Here is a 20,860-nt window from a genome sequence, read left to right on the forward strand (position 1 = left end):
AGATGGGTGAGAAAAAAAAGCATATTCAATCCATTTTGAATTCAGGCTGTAACACAACAAAATATGGAATAAGACAAGGGGTATGAATACTTTCTGAAGGCAGTGTAGATAAGTGCATATAGGAAATTCTGATGACTTGACAAAGGGACTATTTACAGTGAAGAAATTGGTCTTAAATATATTTTATGGAAATTCAAACATTTTTCTTACCAAAGTGTTTAGTTTATGTTTTATACTTTCTTATGAGATGGGCGGTCTTAAAAATGCAATATGAGTGATATATGATCGTTTTTTCTATTTATTTGAAGCATGTCTCTCGGCACCTGTCACAGGTGCTAATCATTAATCAGTTATTACCGCAGTTTATTTGGCGGATGACAAGTTGCAATTTCCCATCTGATTCTGAGTCTTTTGTCAGGTGGGAATTACAGCAAAGCGCATATGACAAAACACATCACCCCTCCTTTTTCCCTCTGGTTCCTGGCTTCTCTTGCTCTTTCCCCTTTCTCCCTCTCCAGGTTTTCTACAAACAATATCTGGGACTCTGAAGTAATAAGGCGGAATGTATAATTAATTACCCAGCTTGCTCTAATTAGGGATGAATAAGTTGTGTCCCTCTCATCATCACAAATGTGGTGATGGGTAATACCAGTTTATGCTATATTAACTGCAAATATGCAATCCTTCTGAGAGCACTTTCCTTGATGAATTTGATGAATATGACAATAATTAGCAGAGACAGATGAGAGCTAAATTACTACTGACAATGTAATGCTATCCTGCTTGAGGGCTTGGGAACATGGCAGGCTAACATGGCAGGGACCAGGCCCCATTTCTAATTAATAGTTTTTTTGCCAGTGAAAAAAAGGATGGTAATTGTTTTCGTCAAAGACTGTGGGGAGCTATCAGGGTAATAAAGTTAATTAGCAGAACAAACAACCTTTCACTGCCTTACCGGGATGGGAAAAGTGTCATTCAGGCTGTGGAAAGATATGACTAGATTTGATGATAGGAAAAGGAAATGTTACACTGGAGGAAAACAGAAGAAAATCAATTATTCCATTTTCTTTCTCTCCATGGTACCCTGTATAAGAGGGGAAATACATTATTTTCAATTGAATGAGAATTGCGTTTGTCCACCCCACCCCTCTGCTATCTTTTCTGCTCATTTAGAAGCTTGTTTATTTCCTGTCGTTCCTCAAGAGCAGCACAGCCGTTGTTGCGGATGGTGGTTGCTATCTCTCACGGTTTTGGTTGGCTTCATCCACAAATTTGTCAAAAGCAATTTGACTTCCATCACTTCTGTAATGATCAGAAAAATAGCAATGTTGTACTGCAGAAGTAATCACAAAGCTGCATTAGACAATGATGTGAATTATTTTAGCCTGAAATGCAGAGGGAGATAGTAAAACAACCTGACATTTGGCTTTGTGGTGATGCTCTGTGGCAGCTCAGGTAATGAAACTGTGTATCCAACAAGCGTTGAACAGGGAGCCGTGTCTGAGGCTATGCACCGTAGGATATCTCAACCTGATTGGGTATGTGTTTCTCTCTGGGTGAGTGAAGTAAACACAGCACACCTCCACAGCAGCATGGTTTTACTGTCATGTTTAATTTCCCACATACTATAATACATTGTTGGATGTGCAGGGAAGTGTTTGTACACAAGGTGGTGGTAGCATCACTATTCTTCTTCTCTAATTGGAAACTATGAATACTAAAGCAAATTAAGATTAGTTGAGTAGCTCTGCATTTTATGTTGTATTACTTGCTAAATATATGCAATTATAACTTAGCATACTACCAACTGGACTGGACATTTGCAAAGAGAACTATGGAATACAACATTTATTGACACTGGTGTTTCTAATACTCCTTTGTGAAAGTTGTGACATTTATTTGGCAGAAATTATATATTTTGTCACTAGAGATTTTGATTCAAATGTTCTTATCGGGTAGATATAAATAAACACATTGTTTGTTTACATTCCAGATAGGATTCTGTATATTTATAAAGCACTCACCAAGGTACTTTTATAACCACAAGCCTGTGTGCTGCTGAGTGTTGAGGAAATGTGATAAAACTGGGTGTGTTTGGTTGCCAGGTATCACTGGGTCGTTTTGTCCTGATGTGATGTGCTGTTAGCCAGCGCTCACCTGGGACCAGTGATAGCTTATCAAAGCCTGAGCAGTCCCTCTCCAACACGCACAGATAATAGAGCCTTTCAGCTCAATGGAGTGGCAGAGGGGGGAACCATGGGAACCACTGGTCACCTGACAGTTGGATGGACAGCTTGACGGCTCCTCCTGGAGCATCATGGGAAATGGCTGTCAGCTGACGTCCCCGCTCCGCTGCCCGCTGAGATAACCTTCAGTGTGACAGGAAAAACCAAGATAGTGTTTTGGTGGAGTGGTTTTACTGGTGAGTGTCCCCCACTCAGACCAGTCAGAGCTGCAATGCGTGTGTTTGATCCTCATTAGGATAATCAATAATCAGATTGATTATTTAAGAACACTGTAAGCAGATCCCATGTTCTCATGACCACATCTGTTGTCCTCAATCATTCTGACCTGGTCAAGAATGGCTTGTCTCTCCTTTCTCAACAGTTGGTACCTGTTTGGTTTTGATTGCAATAAAGTGGTTTTGTCAAGGTTACAGTACAGCTCTAACTTCATGAATTAATTTAGTTTAATTTCAGACATATAGAGGTGTCTGTTTCTCAAATGTTTCTCAAATGTCAAATTTCAAAGTTGTTGCAAACGTCAAATGTCGATGTGTTTAAGCTTAAATTTAGACGTTAACTCCGAAATCTTAAGGTTAGGCATTAACTCTCAATGGTTAAGTTAAGGGTTAAGGTTTGGGATAGGCTTAAAGCAAGGAGCCACAGACCCCTGTGTTGTTTTCACTTGATTGCCTCTGTGATGGGAGCAGGGCTTTGATCAGATGGCTGTGTGTGTTTGCTACAATCAGCCCTATTGTACATGTCTAACCTTGGTGTAACCTGTCAGACACTGGGATCCGGGAGCCACGGTCTGTGAAGCTCGGTCATCTCATAGTCACAATATCATGCCTCTGTGACATGATGACATGAGAGAGGGGCTTTGAAGTGAACCCACTCCTGTCTGATTCATGTGAGAAGTGAGCTGACAGAACACCTTTGGATTCCTCCACACTATGATGCTCCCTTGTTTTACACATCACTAATTGAAAGAATGAATGAGTGTGGAGTCTGGGCAGGTCAATGGGGGCTGGTTGTTATCCTCAGGGTTTTAGGCAGTGTACTTCACCATATACAGGTCTGCTATTTTAGCCTCTTTTTTTATACAAGGATGATGATGTTCATTTGTCATGCTAACTTCTGAGGTAGAATTTGTCAAATTGGACCTGGTATTTTGAGTCAAATGAATTGGGTGATCTTGTCATTACTGTATATAAGATGTAAGTTATTCTAAGCCCAGTGTGAGAGGTAGGCCTGCTCTGCTACCCACCTGTTTGACTGTTAATGTTAATGTTTTAGTGGGTGTTAAGCTGAGCTTTGTTTGACAACAAGGCCTGTTAAATGTGCTAGATTCTTCAGCCCACAAAAGGTAGCGTACACATATTTTATTGTGATGCGGAATTACGGAGGCGGCGACAGCAGCAGCATATTCACTAAAAAGGTGCCAACTACTTGACAATGCCTTTCAGATAGCCTCGCACAAAGGCCTTTCTCCCCAGCGGCCAACAATGGTTGTTCCACGGGGTTCTGGCTGTGTGCATGTGAGGCCAAACTGTCATGCAGATCTGTGGAAAAGACTCTCCTCCCCTAAACACTGGGTCTTTCTTTTAAACATGGAGCTCGAGGGGGGGGATTCTGCTAATTGCTTGACACTGGAAGAGATTAGGAAGTATTAGGCAGGTTAAGCAGTGATTTAGCCGGGCCAGAATTTGTACTCATTTGTCTGCTACAAAGACCAAACTCAAAATCCTCAGTATATATAATTAAGGGTGATTTGGAATAGGAAACGGCCTTTACTACCTGGAGATTTCCAGGTAGTTACTTTATAGTTATCAGCGCAATGTTAATCAATTTGGATCTAAATCTACTGTACATTACATCAGGAGGATGTGGTATATCCTATGGTTTTATTCTGAATTGTTGTCTTTCAAAGCATGTATTTAAATGTCAAAATATGTACTGTATCACCTCTATGTCTCGAAATGTTCACTCGATCAAATCTTCCCTGAAGAAAGCCTTGCAGAAAGCCAATCCAACTGCCAATCTCTTGGAAAAAATATAAACTTTTGGAACCAAGACCTAAAAAGAACTGATAATGAAATAAGATGGAGGAAGTGTTGAAACATAAATAACGAAATGACGCTTAATCCAGTATAAATGAATGTACAGAAGTTATTATACAAGAAACCAAATTCACAAATTCTGCAACACAATAATAGAGTCATGTCTTCAGTGTAAATCAAACAATCAAACAACTCAGTAACTTGTGCCTTCTGGGAGTTCCATAAAGTCCCAAAGTTATGGTCAGAGTTAGAAAGTTGGCTATCAGAAATGTTACACTTTAAAATTATATTTATTCCGTCCCTCTGGACATTTTAAGAGGTGGCATATGGAGATGCAATGAGATACCCAATAGGTTGGACAATCTTGTTTCTCTTCAAGCATATTGAAAAGGCTTTTGCTTATTAATAACATAGTAACACCATGCTAATAACCCAGAGGATGCCGCTACAGGCCCCAGACCATTAGTGGCTCATTACCACCAGGTTGTCCTCCAGGTGTGAGCACAGAAACGTTTCTCACCCCCCTCAACCCTGCTGAGAGAACAGAGTCCCCTGGCCTAGCTCACACCTTCCCCTCAGGGTTTAGTGTTGATGTTCACTCACCAGGGTGTGAAAAGGCTCACCTCCACACTGTAGCTTCTGTTTATCACTCACTCACTCACACAACTTTTAGCGTTTGGGGTGTACCTAGGCCTATTTACCAAAGATTTAGAAATCTTCTACAACAGTGTGTAAGATATTCATTTTATTGTGTGACAGAGAGATGACTTATCAAAGCCCAGATCTCAGGGGGCCTGTCAAGGACCTTGCACTTAAACAACGTTAAGTATGATGCAAATATTTGACTTAAACACGATTTGAAATCCCTGTTACCTCCTGATGTCTAAATGTAACGGTAAAGAGTAAGAGTAAAGAGATCTCTAGATTGCTTGCTAGCTAACGTTGGCTAAATGTTTAGCATTGCCATTTAGCACAACATAGATAGCTACTCCACTGACTCTGGACAGCTAACAGGCAGCTGCTTTGGAGATAAAACTGTTATATATTGAACAACAAAATATGAACTGCTGCCACTCTGGGCAGATGTGTTAAGTACCTATCACTATCAGATTTCTCATTGTGTCTAAACCTTAAAGGTCCAATGCAGCCGTTTGGATCTCAATATTAAATCATTTCTGGGTACCAGTTAAGTACCTTTCAAAACACAAAAAGAAACAAAAATAGCTTCTTAGCAAAGAGCAATTTCTCAAGCAAGAATTTTAATTTGACTGTCTGGGAGGGAAAACTGAAAACTAGCTATTATTGGTAGAGAGATTTGGAACTATCTTTCTTATTGGTCTATTGTTAACTAATTTACAGCCAAAACTCCATCCCACCAAAACAGGCTGAAATTTCAGGCGGTCTTTTCAAACAGCTTTTACACTAAAATGGCAGTGTCATCATTTTCACAATATTATTCCAACCTCATAGTGTGAAAATATATATACATTTCTGACCGCACTGGGTTGAGTTTTGCACACATAGCTTGTGCAATATTTGCCCATTATTATTTTCAACATTCTGTCAAGGTGATTATGGCTAGACAGCCATTTTTAAGTCCTCCATAGTTTTTCCAGCAGTTTAATTTAATTACATTTTTTATTTTACTAGGCAAGTCAGTTAAGAACAAATTCTTATTTTCAATGACGGCCTAGGAACAGTGGGTTAACTGCCTGTTCAGGGGCAGAACGACAGACTTGTACCTTGTCAGCTCGGGGATTTGAACTTGCAACCTTCCGGTTACTAGTCCAATGCTCTAAACACTAGGCTACCCTGCCGCCCCTCAAAACTGTAACTTCCACTCAGGGATATTCACTGTCGTTTTGGTAAGCAAGTAGATCTGACCTTGTGTTGCAGGTTATTATCCTGCTAAATGGTGAATTCCTCCCTCAGTGTCTGTGTAAAGCAGACTGAAGCAGATTTTCCTCTTGGATTCTGCCTGTGCTTAGCTCCATCCAGTTTCTTTTCATCCTGAAAAACTCCCCAGTCTTTGTTGATGTCAAGCATACCCATACCATGATGCAGCCTCCACCATGCTTGAAAATGAGGAGGCAGTTTCTCAGTGGTATGTTGTGTTGGATTCGCCCCAAACATAAGGCTTTGCATTTATGCCCCAAAATATTTCTTTACCGTATTTTTTATACTTCTTTTCACTCTATCATTTGGGAAATTATTGTGGAGTCTCTGCAATGCTGTTGATCCATCCACCGCGTTCTCCCGTCACAGCCATTGAACGCCATACTCAGGGATGTCACCAATTGCCTCATGGTGACATCCCTGAGCAGTTTCCTTCCTGTCCTTCAGCTCAGTTCAAGACAATTCAATCAATCAATTCAATCAATCAAATGTATTTATAAATCCCTTTTACAGTGCTGTACAGAAACCCAGCCTAAATCCCCAAACAGCAAGCAATGCAGGTGTAGAAGCATGGTGGCCAGGAAAAACTCCATAGAAAGGCCAGAACTTAGGAAGAAACCTAGAGAGGAACCAGGCTCTGAGGGGTGGCCAGTCCTCTTCTGGCTGTGCCTGGTGGAGATTATAACAGAACATGGCTAAGATGTTCAAACGTTCATAGATGACCAGCAGGGTCAGATAATAATAATCACAGTGGTTGTAGAGGGTGCAACAGGTCAGCACCTCAGGAGTAAATGTCAGTTGGCTTTTCATAGCTGATCATTCAATTGTATCTTTAATGTGTCTGGGTGGTTTAATCCATCATCAACAGTATAATTATTAACTTGACCATGCTTAAAGAGAAATTCATTGTCTGATTTGTTCATGTTACCCATCTACCAATCACTACCACTCTTTGAGGCTTTCGAAAAGTTTACTGGTCTATGTAGTCGAATCTGTGCTTGAAATGCAATACTTAACTGAGGGACCTTACAGATGTTGTATGTATGGAGGACAGAGGACAGGGTAGAGTCCTTATTATGTGATTTGTTAAGCCAAATTTGACTCCTGAATTAATTTAGGCTTGCCTATACACAGGGGGTGAATACTTATGCAACGACTATATTTTTGTTATGAAAAATGTATTAATTTGTAAAAATGTGTAGAATATTCTTTTCACTTTGACATTATGGAGTATTTTATGCAGATCAATAACAAAATAAATCACAATTAAATATTTTTCAATCCCACTTTGTAACGCAACAAATTGTGAAATATATAAGAGTAAAGAGATCTAACCGTAACGAGTAGTGTAGATTCAGCCAGGTGGGGATGGGCTGGCCGTCAACTGTAGACAGAGTAATATCTGCTTGGCAGTGCAAGAAGACCAGAGACTGGATCAGGTTACCTCCCAGTCTCTCATGCTGCAGTGGAGCAGTCCATGTAGTTATACTGCACCCCTATGCTCCCATTGTCATTTTCCCAATTGAGTGTAGTGACGTGTACAGTGTCATTGGAGATATGACATCAGCCGGGCAGTGTTGACAAAGATCATCTCTCTAATGCAATGTTATCAAACCTAACAACCACTGAGCCATAGGAAAACACAAGGCTTCTGCTTCTGGCATTCTCTCTCTGTCAGCAACAATACGAATGTAAGCGAATGCCTCTATAGCCCACTGAGGAATCTGATGTTCTGTTCTGCCCAAATCAAATCATGGTTGTATTTTTCTCCTCTTTGTAATTTGCATTCAGCTTGGTGTCTAGAAATATTATGACAGTTGTATTCTTAAACGGTGTCTGGATACGCTCATTGGATGATCACGCTTCATGGATAATGGTCTGGGAGCAGGTAATGATGGCTATTTCTGTGTTGTTACTCCGGAGGTAACCGACATCCTCATTGATTGACAGGGTCACACTGAGAGAGACAATTTGGAGTGTCTTGCCTCACCCCCAGATCTGACTTGTTTGGACAAGAGGCTTACATGGAGGTGGCAAAGTGTGCCTTCCGGGTGTCAGCCGCTCTCTGCTCAGCACCTACCACTCATACACATGTAATCACATTTCCCCATGGAAGGAGAGCCACAGAGGCAGGGGACAGAGGCCTCAGGGGCTGGCACTGGCACAGGCAGGCTCTTCATCAAGAATTTTCTATAGGCTCCGTCATGGATGTTGCACCCACACAAACCACACCAAAATGGTAAAACGCATATGTATAAATGACAAATATTCTATATTTATTGCAATGTCTTATTCATGTGTTATTTATTGTTTTGTTTTACCTTTCTCTGCTCAAGCTAATTTCATAAAAAAACGGAGTAGAGAGAAAATAAAATGATACGTCTGAGCGTTTTTACTATGTGTTGCTGTGGATGTTGTGGCAGGAAGCGATCGATGCTGAGAGACGTGGTGAGAGCCCAGGTTGTGTTTACGCCAGGCCTGATGTGTGATAGATGGTGTGTAAAGGCTGAGATGTTCCTGACCTTGTGTGTCCAACTGTCCATCACTGCTTTGTTCAGTATTCTGGTCGATCAGTGGCTCTGACCTGAGGACCACAACACACAGGATCAGACAGCCAAGACTGTTGAACTGAAAATGTTATTTTTCAATTTGGTTTGACTCCACTAGATTTATTTGGTTTTAGGCCACATGTATCCCTGATTTAACCCCTATTTTAATGTCATTTTAAAATGTCACCAATTATATCAAGACATACAGTAAAGGAATCAAGCCTGTGTGTATGAAAGAGGAAGAGGGAAGGAGAAAGGAGAGAGAATGGAAGTGTGTGTGGAGATGTCTTCATTGCGAACTACAGTATGCCTCAATATCTAACACTGAAGTGTAATCATAGACATTGTGGAATATTTCCATGGTAACATGAAACGAGTAGCAATTTGGTTTCAGTAGCTAAGGATAGAGTCATTATCCTGACCTGATGCTGAGCCACCTATTTAAGTATTCATACTATGAATGAACAATTAAACCCAACAGATTGTTACCAAGTGGAGGAAAACAGCATGGTTCCAATATCTACACCCTTTGCTTCCCTTCTCCTGTTATCAATTTGTTTATATCAATTTGAGAGTTCCCTACAGCGGTTCATTAATAAAACGTGGCTGACGCATCATGTATCTAGGAATTGAAATCAAACAAATCAAAAGAATTAGGATGAAGTATGTTCCGTTCTGTTTGAGTAGGGAAGAACTGTATGTCAATTTCTAGAGATAACATTGGGTTAGGTTGTAAATAATATTTACCTATTACATATTATGGTTCACACATTAGGGCGTTATGTCTGGAGCAACATGCTTAAACACTGGTCTGTTTGACAGAGAAGCTTCTCTCTAACTGGGGTCCTTGAATAGAGGACTCTACTCCTCCAAAGTTGATGTCTTCTTGGTAGGGTCCCATCTGCTCTGATTGAGAGGCTGTGAAAAGGAAAAGGGGGGTTTGAGGATTGTGCTTCCATACAAAGAGGAGAGGCGAGCCCTGGCCCCTGTTGGCAGCTGAGTGTTCTGGGCTGGGGCTGCCTGCATCACTGGCCCCCAGACATCCTCCTCCTCAGCCCCCCTCGATCCCTCCTTTCTCCTTTCTTTACTCTCAGACCATTCAGGATGCTCAGAGATGGGGGGTATGTGCTATGTAGACCATCAGGGGCAAAAATAATTGCTTAAGCATAATAAGTCACTGTCATTGCATTGGATAGTGCTTGGTTAGGTGTAGTAGATGTATTAATGAGAGGAGGCCTCCTGATGTATTTCACTGTTCTATTTGACTGATCTTGATGAAACACAGTGAGCACTGGATGCATGAAAAGGTGACTCAACCAAGCAAAGATTTGATAAGCAACTGTGCTGCTTCTATTTGGCCTGTTTATTTGGATGCAGAGAATGCACTGTGCTTATCTGAAAAGCTTTGCTACATAGAATCTCCCCCTCCCCAAGGTCACTAGAAGCAGTGTCCCAGCTCTTATTCAGATATGGCTTATCTGTTTTTTCACAAGCCTTCTGTTTTCAATGCAAAGAATAGGCCTTTCTGGAGAATGGCCGTCCGGCATGGTACCATCCCTCATTCAAGGCCCTTTGTGCTGCCCCATTTAAAGAAGCTGTCAAGTTCTCTGTGCAGTTGGCAGGGAAGGCCAAATCTACAGTGCCCCAGAAGTGGCAAAAAGGAAACTTTTTTGTTTGCCTGCCATCGTGAGGACTGAGTGAAGGAGAGATTTTAGCAACATGTAATTTACTCTTGGGGCTTTTTACTGTACATAGCTTTAGAGATGGTAATTTCTCCCTTTTTTGTTGTGAAAAGATAACCATCAATCAGTTGTCAATTGGTCAATTGCAGAAGTGGTGAAAAGAAAGGGGTTGAACGATCCCTTCCCTCTGGCTACCCTAGAGGATTCAGGAGCCCTGGAAAAACATGGCAGCTGGAGCAGAGCAGGGAGTGGATCAGTCACACAGGTACAGCAGCCATGGTAAGATCTCTCATCAGCCTTTTTTGCTCTTCACCTGCCTTTTAACTTGGAATAATTCATACCTGTTTGAATATATGTTACACAACTGTAATGTTGATGTTAAATTAGCAAACATTTAAAGGTTCATTTGGATTATTATGTAAATGCCTGTACAAATATACTTTATTATTATTACTCAAATTATATTACAATTAAAATGCACATTGGTGCCAATGTTTCTGTATTTTTCCTGAAACATATTTCACATAAAAACACATTGTTTTGGTTGTTATTTTTTCAGGGGGATTTGTTCAATTGTAAATTGTACTGTAACAAACACTCTTTTTTATAGCAGTATAGTATTTTGTGATAGTCATCATTTTGAAAGCAAGCTAAGACTGGCTTATGTAGAAGTGTCTATTCAGGTCTGTTTCCAAGCGGAGCAGATCTGTAGTGTAAAGCCCGTCTGAATCTCAACAACAACAAAACTCTGGTGAAGGGTGCAGCAATGTGAAAACATCCTGACACCCCCGCACCCCCAGTCCAGTTACACCGATATTGATTTTGGTTTACGTCTGCTCCGTCCACCGCTCAATGAAAAGGATTACAGGCCTGCGAAAGGATGAGATATTATCAGTTTGTAATCCAGCCCATGGTTTCCTAGCTACCGTATTGTCTATTCTGTCCCGCTATGTGAAAAATGTTGAATATCAACAATGGGTTTCGGTGCTGTATTGTTGAGTTTTGTATGAACTAATCTTGCTTCACTAAAAAAGACCTACAGCTTGGACAAAAGTCTATAGCCAGTGCATTCCTAGCTCCCCTTACACTAAAGCAGGCTGAGGCAGAGGGGAAGACATGTTAGTCTTGTGCTCTTCTAGTTGCTAAAGCGCAGAGCTGCCGGGCTGTGGGAGTCATGAGGCGGCCCTGCTTCACTCAATATGGGCTCTGGGCTTAGGGGGAGACCACCATGGATGTGTCTGCAGGTCTAGGCCCTAAGAGCAGTGCGGGGAAAAGGTAAGCTGACTGCTACTACACAGCTGTTTCTCCTCTTGTATGCTGGTCTCTCTCTTCCTTTCTCCATTTCCCTCTCTTTCTGCCTCTCCCTCTTCCTTTCTCCCTTTCCCTCTCTTTCTGCCTCTCTCTCTTCCTTTCTCCCTTTCCCTCTCTTTCTGCCTCTCCCTCTTCCTTTCTCCCTTTCCCTCTCTTTCTGCCTCTCCCTCTTCCTTTCTCCCTTTCCCTCTCTTTCTGCCTCTCTCTCTTCCTTTCTCCCTTTCCCTCTCTTTCTGCCTCTCCCTCTTCCTTTCTCCCTTTCCCTCTCTTTCTGCCTCTCCCTCTTCCTTTCTCCCTTTCCCTCTCTTTCTGCCTCTCCCTCCCTCTTTCTTTCTTTTTTTCTTTCTGGATCTTTGGCCCTGTGAGGAAATTTGTGCTCAGGTGCAAATGTATGTATGGAGTGTGTGGAACGACTAAAGACGAGCATGCTGGCTGTTTTGATTTGGAATGCAGACGATCAATAACCATACCTCCTGTGTTGGTGCAGGTCTAGGCAGAGTCGGGTAAGAGCAGCTCGTGGCAGGCAGGGTGTGTGGGTCTGTGTTACAGTATGTGCTCTCTCTTGCTCAGTTACTTCACTGCTGTTTGTAGACTAGACTAGCACCTGGAGGGGGCGAGGGCGAGAGGGCTGGTCTATGCTGGTACCTTTTTCCTTTTGGATTGCAGGTGCTCTGTGCCTGCACCAGCACACATGTAAAATAGTTATGTCTCTCGCTGCACATTAATTTAAGTCAAACAGATGTAATGTTACTTATTTATTTATTTATCCTTTCTTCAGCTGCTAGTATGCAGAGTGACAGACCATAGCCAGCCTGCCTGAATGGGGGTGGGCCACTTCTCACTTAGATGACACGAGGGAAGGTCGAATCGAACATGCAGCTTAAAATCATTTGTTGAAGCAAAAGACAGACTGAATTTCAGTTCCTCGGAAATCCAATTAATATAGTACATTTTTCGTATTATATGATGTGGTTATTACTGTGGTTTTGGATATTGTTTATATATGACTGATGTACATATTACTTGTCAGTTATTAGTGTTTTTCTAACCGCATCAAAGTTCATTTTGTGAGAGGATTGAGAGTATTGCAGTGTAAGCGTGTGATTCTAGTCATTCTAAATGGTGGTGTGTCAGTGTGGGGTGGAGGAAAGGAGAGGTGGAAGGAGGATGTATGTTTGAAGTAGGGTGATGGTGGGATGGAAGGGAGGCTTGGTTCTCCTCTCGGCTGTGCTCGCTGGAGAGTGGGCTTCAGTGGAGTCGGCATCCACGGAAACAAGAGTTGAAGGTCTTGGTTGGCTTAACCCCCCCCCACCCACACACACACACACACACACACACACACACACACACACACACACACACACACACACACACACACACACACACACACACACACACACACACACACACACACACACACACGCACACACACACACGCACACACACACACACACACGCACACACACAGATGTGTGACTCACTTCCTTGAGTCATTTTCAATCCACTGCCCCGTACGGTGCTGGAGCATGAAGTTTTCCCCTTCCTTGCCCATCATTGTCAGACAATTATAGGGTGGAATTGAACTGGAAAATCTGGTACAATCTAGCAATTAGTACAAAGGGTTTTCAGTGTAGTGTAAAGGAGCCCTTGCGGCTAGAAAAAATGGCCCTGACTGGGCACGGACAGTGTATTTTAGTGCTGCTTGGATACACCGTAAAGATGCTGCCTCCTACCCCTTCAGGTCTGAGCAGCAGAGTACCACATTACAGGGCTCCTTTCTTAGGACTCCTTTGTGTATGTGGGTATTTTTTTCCTGCCTCTGTCTCTTCATCATCCATTTCAGCCATTATGTGCACTCAGTGAGAGTACATGCTAACAGAAGACCAAGTTGTCGGCAGTGCAAGCAAGTGACATTTTTAAAAGAGAATAACTGTTAATGTGGTCCGGTGATGGTAAGCCTGGTGGACAGTGGATGTGCTCTCCATTATGTTCCACGTATGTTTCGGTCCAAAAAGCACATCTGTTTCCATGCCTGGTGTTTTAGGGTGGACATTAAGTTGCTAATGGGGACTGATGGGTGTAGTGGAGGGAGATGAGTAGTTATGAAAACATATGGCTGCTGGCAACAGCTCCACTCACTCAAACTTTTCAACTCTAAAAGCAGCAGAAGTGGATTTTGTGCTACATTACAATTAACCCATAGCAATGCAGCATTTTTTCGTTTTCATATAGGCTATGACAATTTCTAAGCATTTTCCAATCAAGAGGACACATGTTTTAAACAGATGCACTGTGTCAATAAACCAGTCGGCTATCAACATCATGATTTAATTCCTTGGCTTATTATACAGATACGCTTGCCTTCAACAAATATTATTGTTATGTTTAATGTAGTTACTATTGCAGTTATTATTTTATTATGGTAATTGAAGGGTATTACGTTCTTAGGTTCTGGAGTTTAGGAATTTCTAGTCAGTTGTTTTCTGATTCAGAATCTCAGTGGTGCTTTTGATCAGCTTTAACATGTGACAGATCCACTTTGATCACAGGAATTGAGTTTATTGGCAAGGAGACATCAAAACAACTTTACTAATCTTGTGTACATGCTAAGCCTATTGAGGTCTTATGAAAAGAAAAATACCTTCTTTTTGGGCATGTTTATAGTCGTTTATGCTGAAGTAGCAAGCAACTCTTCCCCAGCTGGGATAGAAAATATTTTCAGTTTTTTTTTTTACCTGGGTTGTATCGCACACTCTTATATCAAACGATGGCTAAAAAGTTGAGACTGCTGTGAGTAACTTTGTGCTGTCCATGATGACAGTCTGATGAAGATATAGTGAGAGTTACACACGGATGACTGACTATCTGCCCTACAGCCGACTAGCTACTCCAGTGCTAATGAAGGTAGTGGCAGGTCAGAAAACAATGGGTGCAGTCTGGGCAGCCTCACAAATGCTCTGTGTGCTGCTTGCATGCCCCTCATCTGGGAAGCCCCCCAGCCCACCCTCTCCTCTCTCCTTCCTCTCCTCTCGCCGGGCGCAGCTCTCCTCATCCAGGCCTAGCCTCGCAGGAGCTGCTGCCTTTTGTTTTCTGCAGCTTTGTGTTCATCCTCATCACACTCTTCTCTCCTCTTAAGCCCCGCTGAACTGAGACTGCCAAATTAGCTATTCAATAAGTGCAATTTGTGGTGGGGCTTTTTGTGATGTGAACATCTATCCTCCAGATTGAGAGCGCAAATCCCCCTCATTGCGTCGCGCTCCTCTCCCTCTCTGGACAGGCAGAGAGAAAATCTCATTTCCAGCAGCAGCTCTGACCCTGGCTCACACCGGCCATCGGCAGCTTCCGACAGCCGCCACATCCCAACAGGGAATTTACTCTACATTAACATTGGAGGAATTAAGCCTCTTTCACCCCTCAGTCCACAAAGAGCACCACAGCAGCCTCTCCACATGAAGCGCCAAATGCTCGTGTGATGTCTGATCTCGCAGATCAGTGAATCGCTATCCCAATTGTTGGAAAACTAATCATGGAAGTGTGTGCTCCTGGAAGAAAGTAGGGAGATACATGAACAGTCAAAAGTCCAAGTGGAAATGTGTGCCGTTTATGTTTTTTTCACGTTTTTTTTCACGGTTCCAAACCTAAATACATGTGACTGGTAAAGTTGACAAATAAAACAATTTCCTCAGTTTGGACTAGTTTCCATTTCATGCTGGGAATGTCAGAGAGGGGATTGTTTTTCCCGGTAGTGGACAATACAGTGTTTAGACATGATCTGTATGTGGCAGACCTGCACACCCAGCCAGCCAGGCCCAGCAGCTCATGGGCGTCGTAGGAATTCAGCTTGCATGTTGGTCAGTACTTGAAACTGTTCCCTGTTCAAAAACGGGATATGAGGGAAATAAGATTAGAGGGAAATCAAATGGCCAGTTAGATGAACAATAATACTTTTTGAATAGCAGATTTTGTCTGCCGCTATCTGTACTGAGATAATACAGATGATTGAAATGTGGGATTTTACTGTCAGTGTAAATCTCTTTCAATATGCAGAAAGTCAAACACACTGTGACGTGTGTGTGTTTGTGTGCTTGAGTGTGTGTGTGTGTGCATCTGTCTACCTGCCTTTGTGCGTGTGTGTGTGTGGGTGTGCATGACTGTTGGTGTGCTATGCTGCATGTTGGATTACTGAGATTCCTGGACAGTCCAGAGGGACCCTTGTAGTTCTGTCCGGCCTGTCCCCAGGGGACCAGACAGGGTGTTCCCAGAGACTGGAGGTCAACAGCAGGGAAGACACTTCTCCTTTCCCACATGGAAAAAGGGTGGCTGTGCTGCTCACATCACAAAGGGCTGGACTGTCTCAAAAGAAAGATCAATGGCTTTTCAATTTTCAACTTCTGATGGAGTTTTGGGGAATTTCAGCTGGGTCAGATCTTTCCCATGGTTGGAGAGACATAAGGGAATAACATTTTTACGAGCTATTCAGCTGTTTTGCAGTTGCCTCCTCAAAATGAAATATTTTGTTTGATTCTGTTATACCACGTCATAATTACCAATTTGGATGATATTAAGCCAGTCAATGAAACAAGTTACAGTGGGAGTGTAGTTCGGACCGCTGTGGATTGAAAAGGCGTGGAAGACCTCTGCTGTCACCATCTCTTATAGAAACCTATGTATGGCTTGAGGGTGTCAGGTGTCATTGGCTGTGTGCTGATATGTGTGTTGGAGAAGATGTGGTGCAGAGCTGAGAAGAGTCTTATTAGCCCACAGAACACACTATCCCAACACCAGCCCTCTCTCTGGGGCCAGATGAGTCTCCACCTCTCACATGCTGGGGCCAGAGAGTCTCCACCACTCACAGACTGGGACCAGAGGAGTCTTCATCACTAACAGACTGGGGCCAGAAAGGTCTCCACCACTCACAGTCTGGGGCCAGATGAGTCTCCACCTCTCACATGCTGGGGCCAGAGAGGTCTCTACCACTCACAGTCTGGGGCCAGAGGAGTCTCCACCACTCACAGACTGGGGCCAGATGAGTCTCCATCACTTACAGACTGGAGCCAGAAGAGTCTCCACAACTCACAGACTGGGGACAGAGGAGTCTCCCACTCACAGACTGGGGCCAGAGGAGTCTCCACCACTCACAGACTGGGGCCAGAAGAGTCTCCACCACTCACAGTCTGGGGGCAGAGAGGTCTCCACCCCTCACAGTCTGGGGCCAGAGGAGTCTCCACCACTCACAGACTGGGGCCAGAAGAGTCTCCACCACTCACAGTCTGGGGGCAGAGAGGTCTCCACCCCTCACAGTCTGGGGCCAGAGGAGTCTCCACCACTCACAGACTGAGACCAGAAGAGTCTCCACCACTCACAGACTGAGGCCAGAAAAGTCTCCACCACTCACAGACTGGGGCCAGAAGAGTCTCCACCACTCACAGACTGGGGCCAGAAGAGTCTCCACCACTCACAGTCTGGGGGCAGAGAGGTCTCCACCCCTCACAGTCTGGGGCCAGATGAGTCTCCACCTCTCACATGATGGATCCAGAGGAGTCTCCACCACTCACAGACTGGGACCAGAGGAGTCTCCATCTACCGCAGGCTGGTAAGAAGTGAAGCCACCGTGGGGCGCTGAGAAAACGAGAGCAATTACCACCACAAAAACACGGTTATTTGGATATTGAATGGAAGTCAGTGAGGTGCAGGCAGGGGCTAAGATACGGAGCTCAATATTACAAAAGAAAAGGCAATGGGGAGGCTGGCTTGCTTGACTGAGACTTGCCCCCTGACTGTGGAGAAGACCTGGCCACCCTTACCTCTGACATGTGATATCATGTAAACCCATAGTAATGTGACATTGTCATTGTTAAATGGAAACATTGTTGAAGATTTGTAATGGATAGTTGAAATCACAAGGCACATCTAGTGTGAATCAAACTTTTTTTAAGTTAGCTATTAGGATACGTAATTACCCTAGTCTCTATTATAGGTAAATTCCCTCCTGTATAGAGTGAAAATTATTTAATTTGGGTACAGATGTGATTTATTGCCTCATTTGAGTTGGCTGAAAATGACAGGAAACGGTAGCAAGTCACAGCTCGCACTTGACGTTCATGAAGCAGTGATTGTGTATCCAGCTGAATCGAAAATCAATCTGCTTCTACATCTGCCATCTTGAGGGTTAAGGGACACAGATGGCCCCATCGCTGGCATCCCACCAAAGCCTGGTGTTAATCGGATGCCAAGGCTGAAGAGGGAAAGTTTGAATCCTCCCTCATTCCTTCGTTAAGATCTCAGGTCCCTCTGCCACCAGATGTGACAGATCTCATGTTGTTGCAATCTGTGTTTAATCACGCATCATTGACAAATGTGACGCTCCTATGGAAGGGCTGAATAGGAAATTAAAGCATTTTAGATAACGTTCATAATTGACTAAATCGTTTAAGCCTCCAGATCACATGTATAATCTCTGCCTCACATGACCGTGCTGAAACGGAGTGCCGTGTTTGATCATTAATGATTTGGATACTTTAAACACTAATCACATTTCCAGTTAAGTTTGTTTTGGGTCTTTGGTTCAGAGCGATGCTCCCTCAAGACTTGACTGGGAAAATAGAATGTTGACCATGACAGTCCATCTTTGGGCTTAATTCCATTTAAGTGATAATTGGTCTTTCAGAATTCATCTCTTGGCGATGATGATAAACTCTGAGGGCCAGTCAGTCTATGTCCATCCACTTTTCTCTCTACACTCTGCAGTAAATGATATACTTTCTGCTGTAAATAAGGGACTAGTTCCCCATTGAAATGTGAAAGCATATTAGTGTTATCCATCCCCTTCAGGGTATTGGGCTTTTATGACCCCAGATCGTCACTGTTGATAATATTAAGTGGAATTTTCCTCTCATATCAGTCATAAAGTGGCTCTAAATGCTAACACGTATGAATATGGAAATATTGTGTATGGAAATCTCCTATTTTACAAAAAGAAAGGCTAATCCTCAAAGATCTTGAACTTAAAATTCATCTCATTGGAGCACCCTGCTTGGTCCCCATTTCTTTCCTTCAAAAGATAGATATGATGAAAATTATAAGACTCGAGTTTGATCTTAAATGAATTCTACTCAGGGTATAAGGAGCAGCTTCGTTGCTACAGTAGGTGTTTTCTCTCTGTTTATGTGCTCCAGTATCAGGGACTTATGAATGAATAGAGCTCAAAGTTTGAGTTTTCAGTCTATAGCAATTCTCCCATGCTCTGTACCGTGTACCATGTCTTGCCTCTGGTGTTCCAGCACTGCACACACTCTTTATCACATAGAATTATTTACAACTGAATGATTAATAAGAATGATTATGATTGAGAACCATTGGATGAAAAGAATACCATATACACTGACTGCAGGAAACATAGACATAGACTGACCAGGTGAAAGCTGTGATCCCTTATTGATGTCACTTGTTAAATCCACTTCAATCAGTGTAGATGAAGGGGGGGAGACAGGTTAAAGAAGGATTGTTAAGCCTTGAGACAATTGAGACATGAATTGTGTATGTGTAACATTCAGAGGGTGAATGGGCAAGACAACATTTTGAGTAGGTGCCAGGCGCACCGTGTCAAGAACGGCAATACTGCTGGGTTTTTCACGCTCAACAGTTTCCCGTGTGTATCAAGAATGGTCCACCACCCAAAGGACATCCAGCCAACTTGACACAACTGTAGGAAGCATTGGAGTCAACATGGGCCAGCATCCCTGTGGAACGCTTTCGACACCTTGTAGAGTCCATGCCCCAACGAATTGAGGCTGTTCTGAGGGAAACTCTTCTGACTGAGTACTCAATATTATGAAGGTGTTCTTAATGTTTTGTACACTCACTGTATGTTCTGCGTAGGCGACACAAAACTATTTTTCACAGTGCAATGTGGCTTGTTGTTTATTTACTCCAACACTCTTTTAATCTGCAACTCGCTTTAGTCCTCTCTATCTGTTACCTCTTTATGGAGCTCAAAGCTTTTCATCTTTCGGGATTTTGTCAATGGATTAATTAGTTTACAAACACAGTGTGTGGTTATACAAAATTCATCAGGCAGAAACGATAGCTTCTCCCGTGGGAGGTAAATCAGCAAAGTTATTATTTATTTTATTCTTATCTGGTAATTTAATTGCTGCTATTGTCTCATTAGGAGGAGGCACTAATGAATGATAAGAGAAGTTGAAGTGAAATTGTAAGTTTTTGCTCAGTTTGCTTTGAAAGGTCTCAGTTTGAAGACGGGCTTTTATCAGATCTCTGCCGGTGCAAGAACTGAAAGCACTGTTAAACAGTAAAGACAATATTTGCCAAATGCTGCCTTTGCTGTTTTACAGATAATTCTCAAATGCCTCTGCAAATTATCAAAATTTAATTAGCAATATAAATGCCAGAAGGAGCACATTATGTGCAATTGTCTTGCTATCTTTCCAGAAATGAGTCTTTGAAAATGAATTTGCTGTATTAATCATCTTCAAAATATTTTTGATCACTGAATTAATAGTTTCCATTCTGTGTTTTTTTAAGGTATTCATTGACATAGGTGATTGCCTCTTAATTACCAGTGCAACCTCCTCCTATTCACTCCTATTAATTCATGTTTTCTGGCACAGTCCCAAAAGGCAGCCTTGCCCTATATCTTCTAATTACTTCTGTAATTGAATTTGCTCACTGTTTCTGGGCTATTTTTTTGAAGTGCCTGTTTGTTCCAAGGGTTTATTGTGTCTTTGTGTGACAGCCTTCTGCAGACAGAACATGCATAGCCCTCTTTTCTCATTTCTCATTAATTTTCCAGAGCTCTAGTTCCCCCCCTCTCTCTCTCCCTCTCTCTCTCTCTCTCTCTCTCTTTCTTTCTTTCTTTCTTTCATTCTTTATTTCTTTCTTTCTTTATTACTTGCACCTTCCAACACCAGACATATGATGGTTTAGTGAAACAGGAGGGAAATTATTTAATTAGGAATGTGGAAACAATTACCCTGATTTCCTCTCGTCCAGTTATTAGTACTGTATACCTCCCCAGATTTGTGAAACAACAAATCCTCCAAAATGTTTCTTTGTCACTGGAGACACTTGTACACTTCCGGTAGTCGCTCAGGGTTGGTAAATGGAAAGGCTTTATACTATTC

At 42.5% G+C, this 20,860-nt stretch overlaps 1 long non-coding RNA gene across 5 annotated transcripts in view; it reads left to right on the plus strand.

Moving 5' to 3' along the window:
- Positions 1–20,860, plus strand: part of LOC118390856 (uncharacterized) — a 102,254-nt gene that overhangs the window by 38,226 nt on the left and 43,168 nt on the right. For 3 of the 5 annotated variants that reach the window (XR_008060800.1, XR_008060798.1, XR_004827027.2), the window contains exon 2: positions 10,559–10,688. This is a non-coding gene — a long non-coding RNA (uncharacterized LOC118390856). Of the gene's footprint in view, positions 1–10,558; positions 10,689–11,494; positions 11,685–20,860 lie in introns of those variants that run through there. The other 2 variants (XR_004827029.2, XR_008060801.1) reach the window with 1 other exon arrangement.

The sequence above is a fragment of the Oncorhynchus keta genome, chromosome 1 (assembly GCF_023373465.1).
Source record: "Oncorhynchus keta strain PuntledgeMale-10-30-2019 chromosome 1, Oket_V2, whole genome shotgun sequence".
Classification (NCBI taxonomy): Eukaryota; Metazoa; Chordata; class Actinopteri; order Salmoniformes; family Salmonidae; genus Oncorhynchus; species Oncorhynchus keta.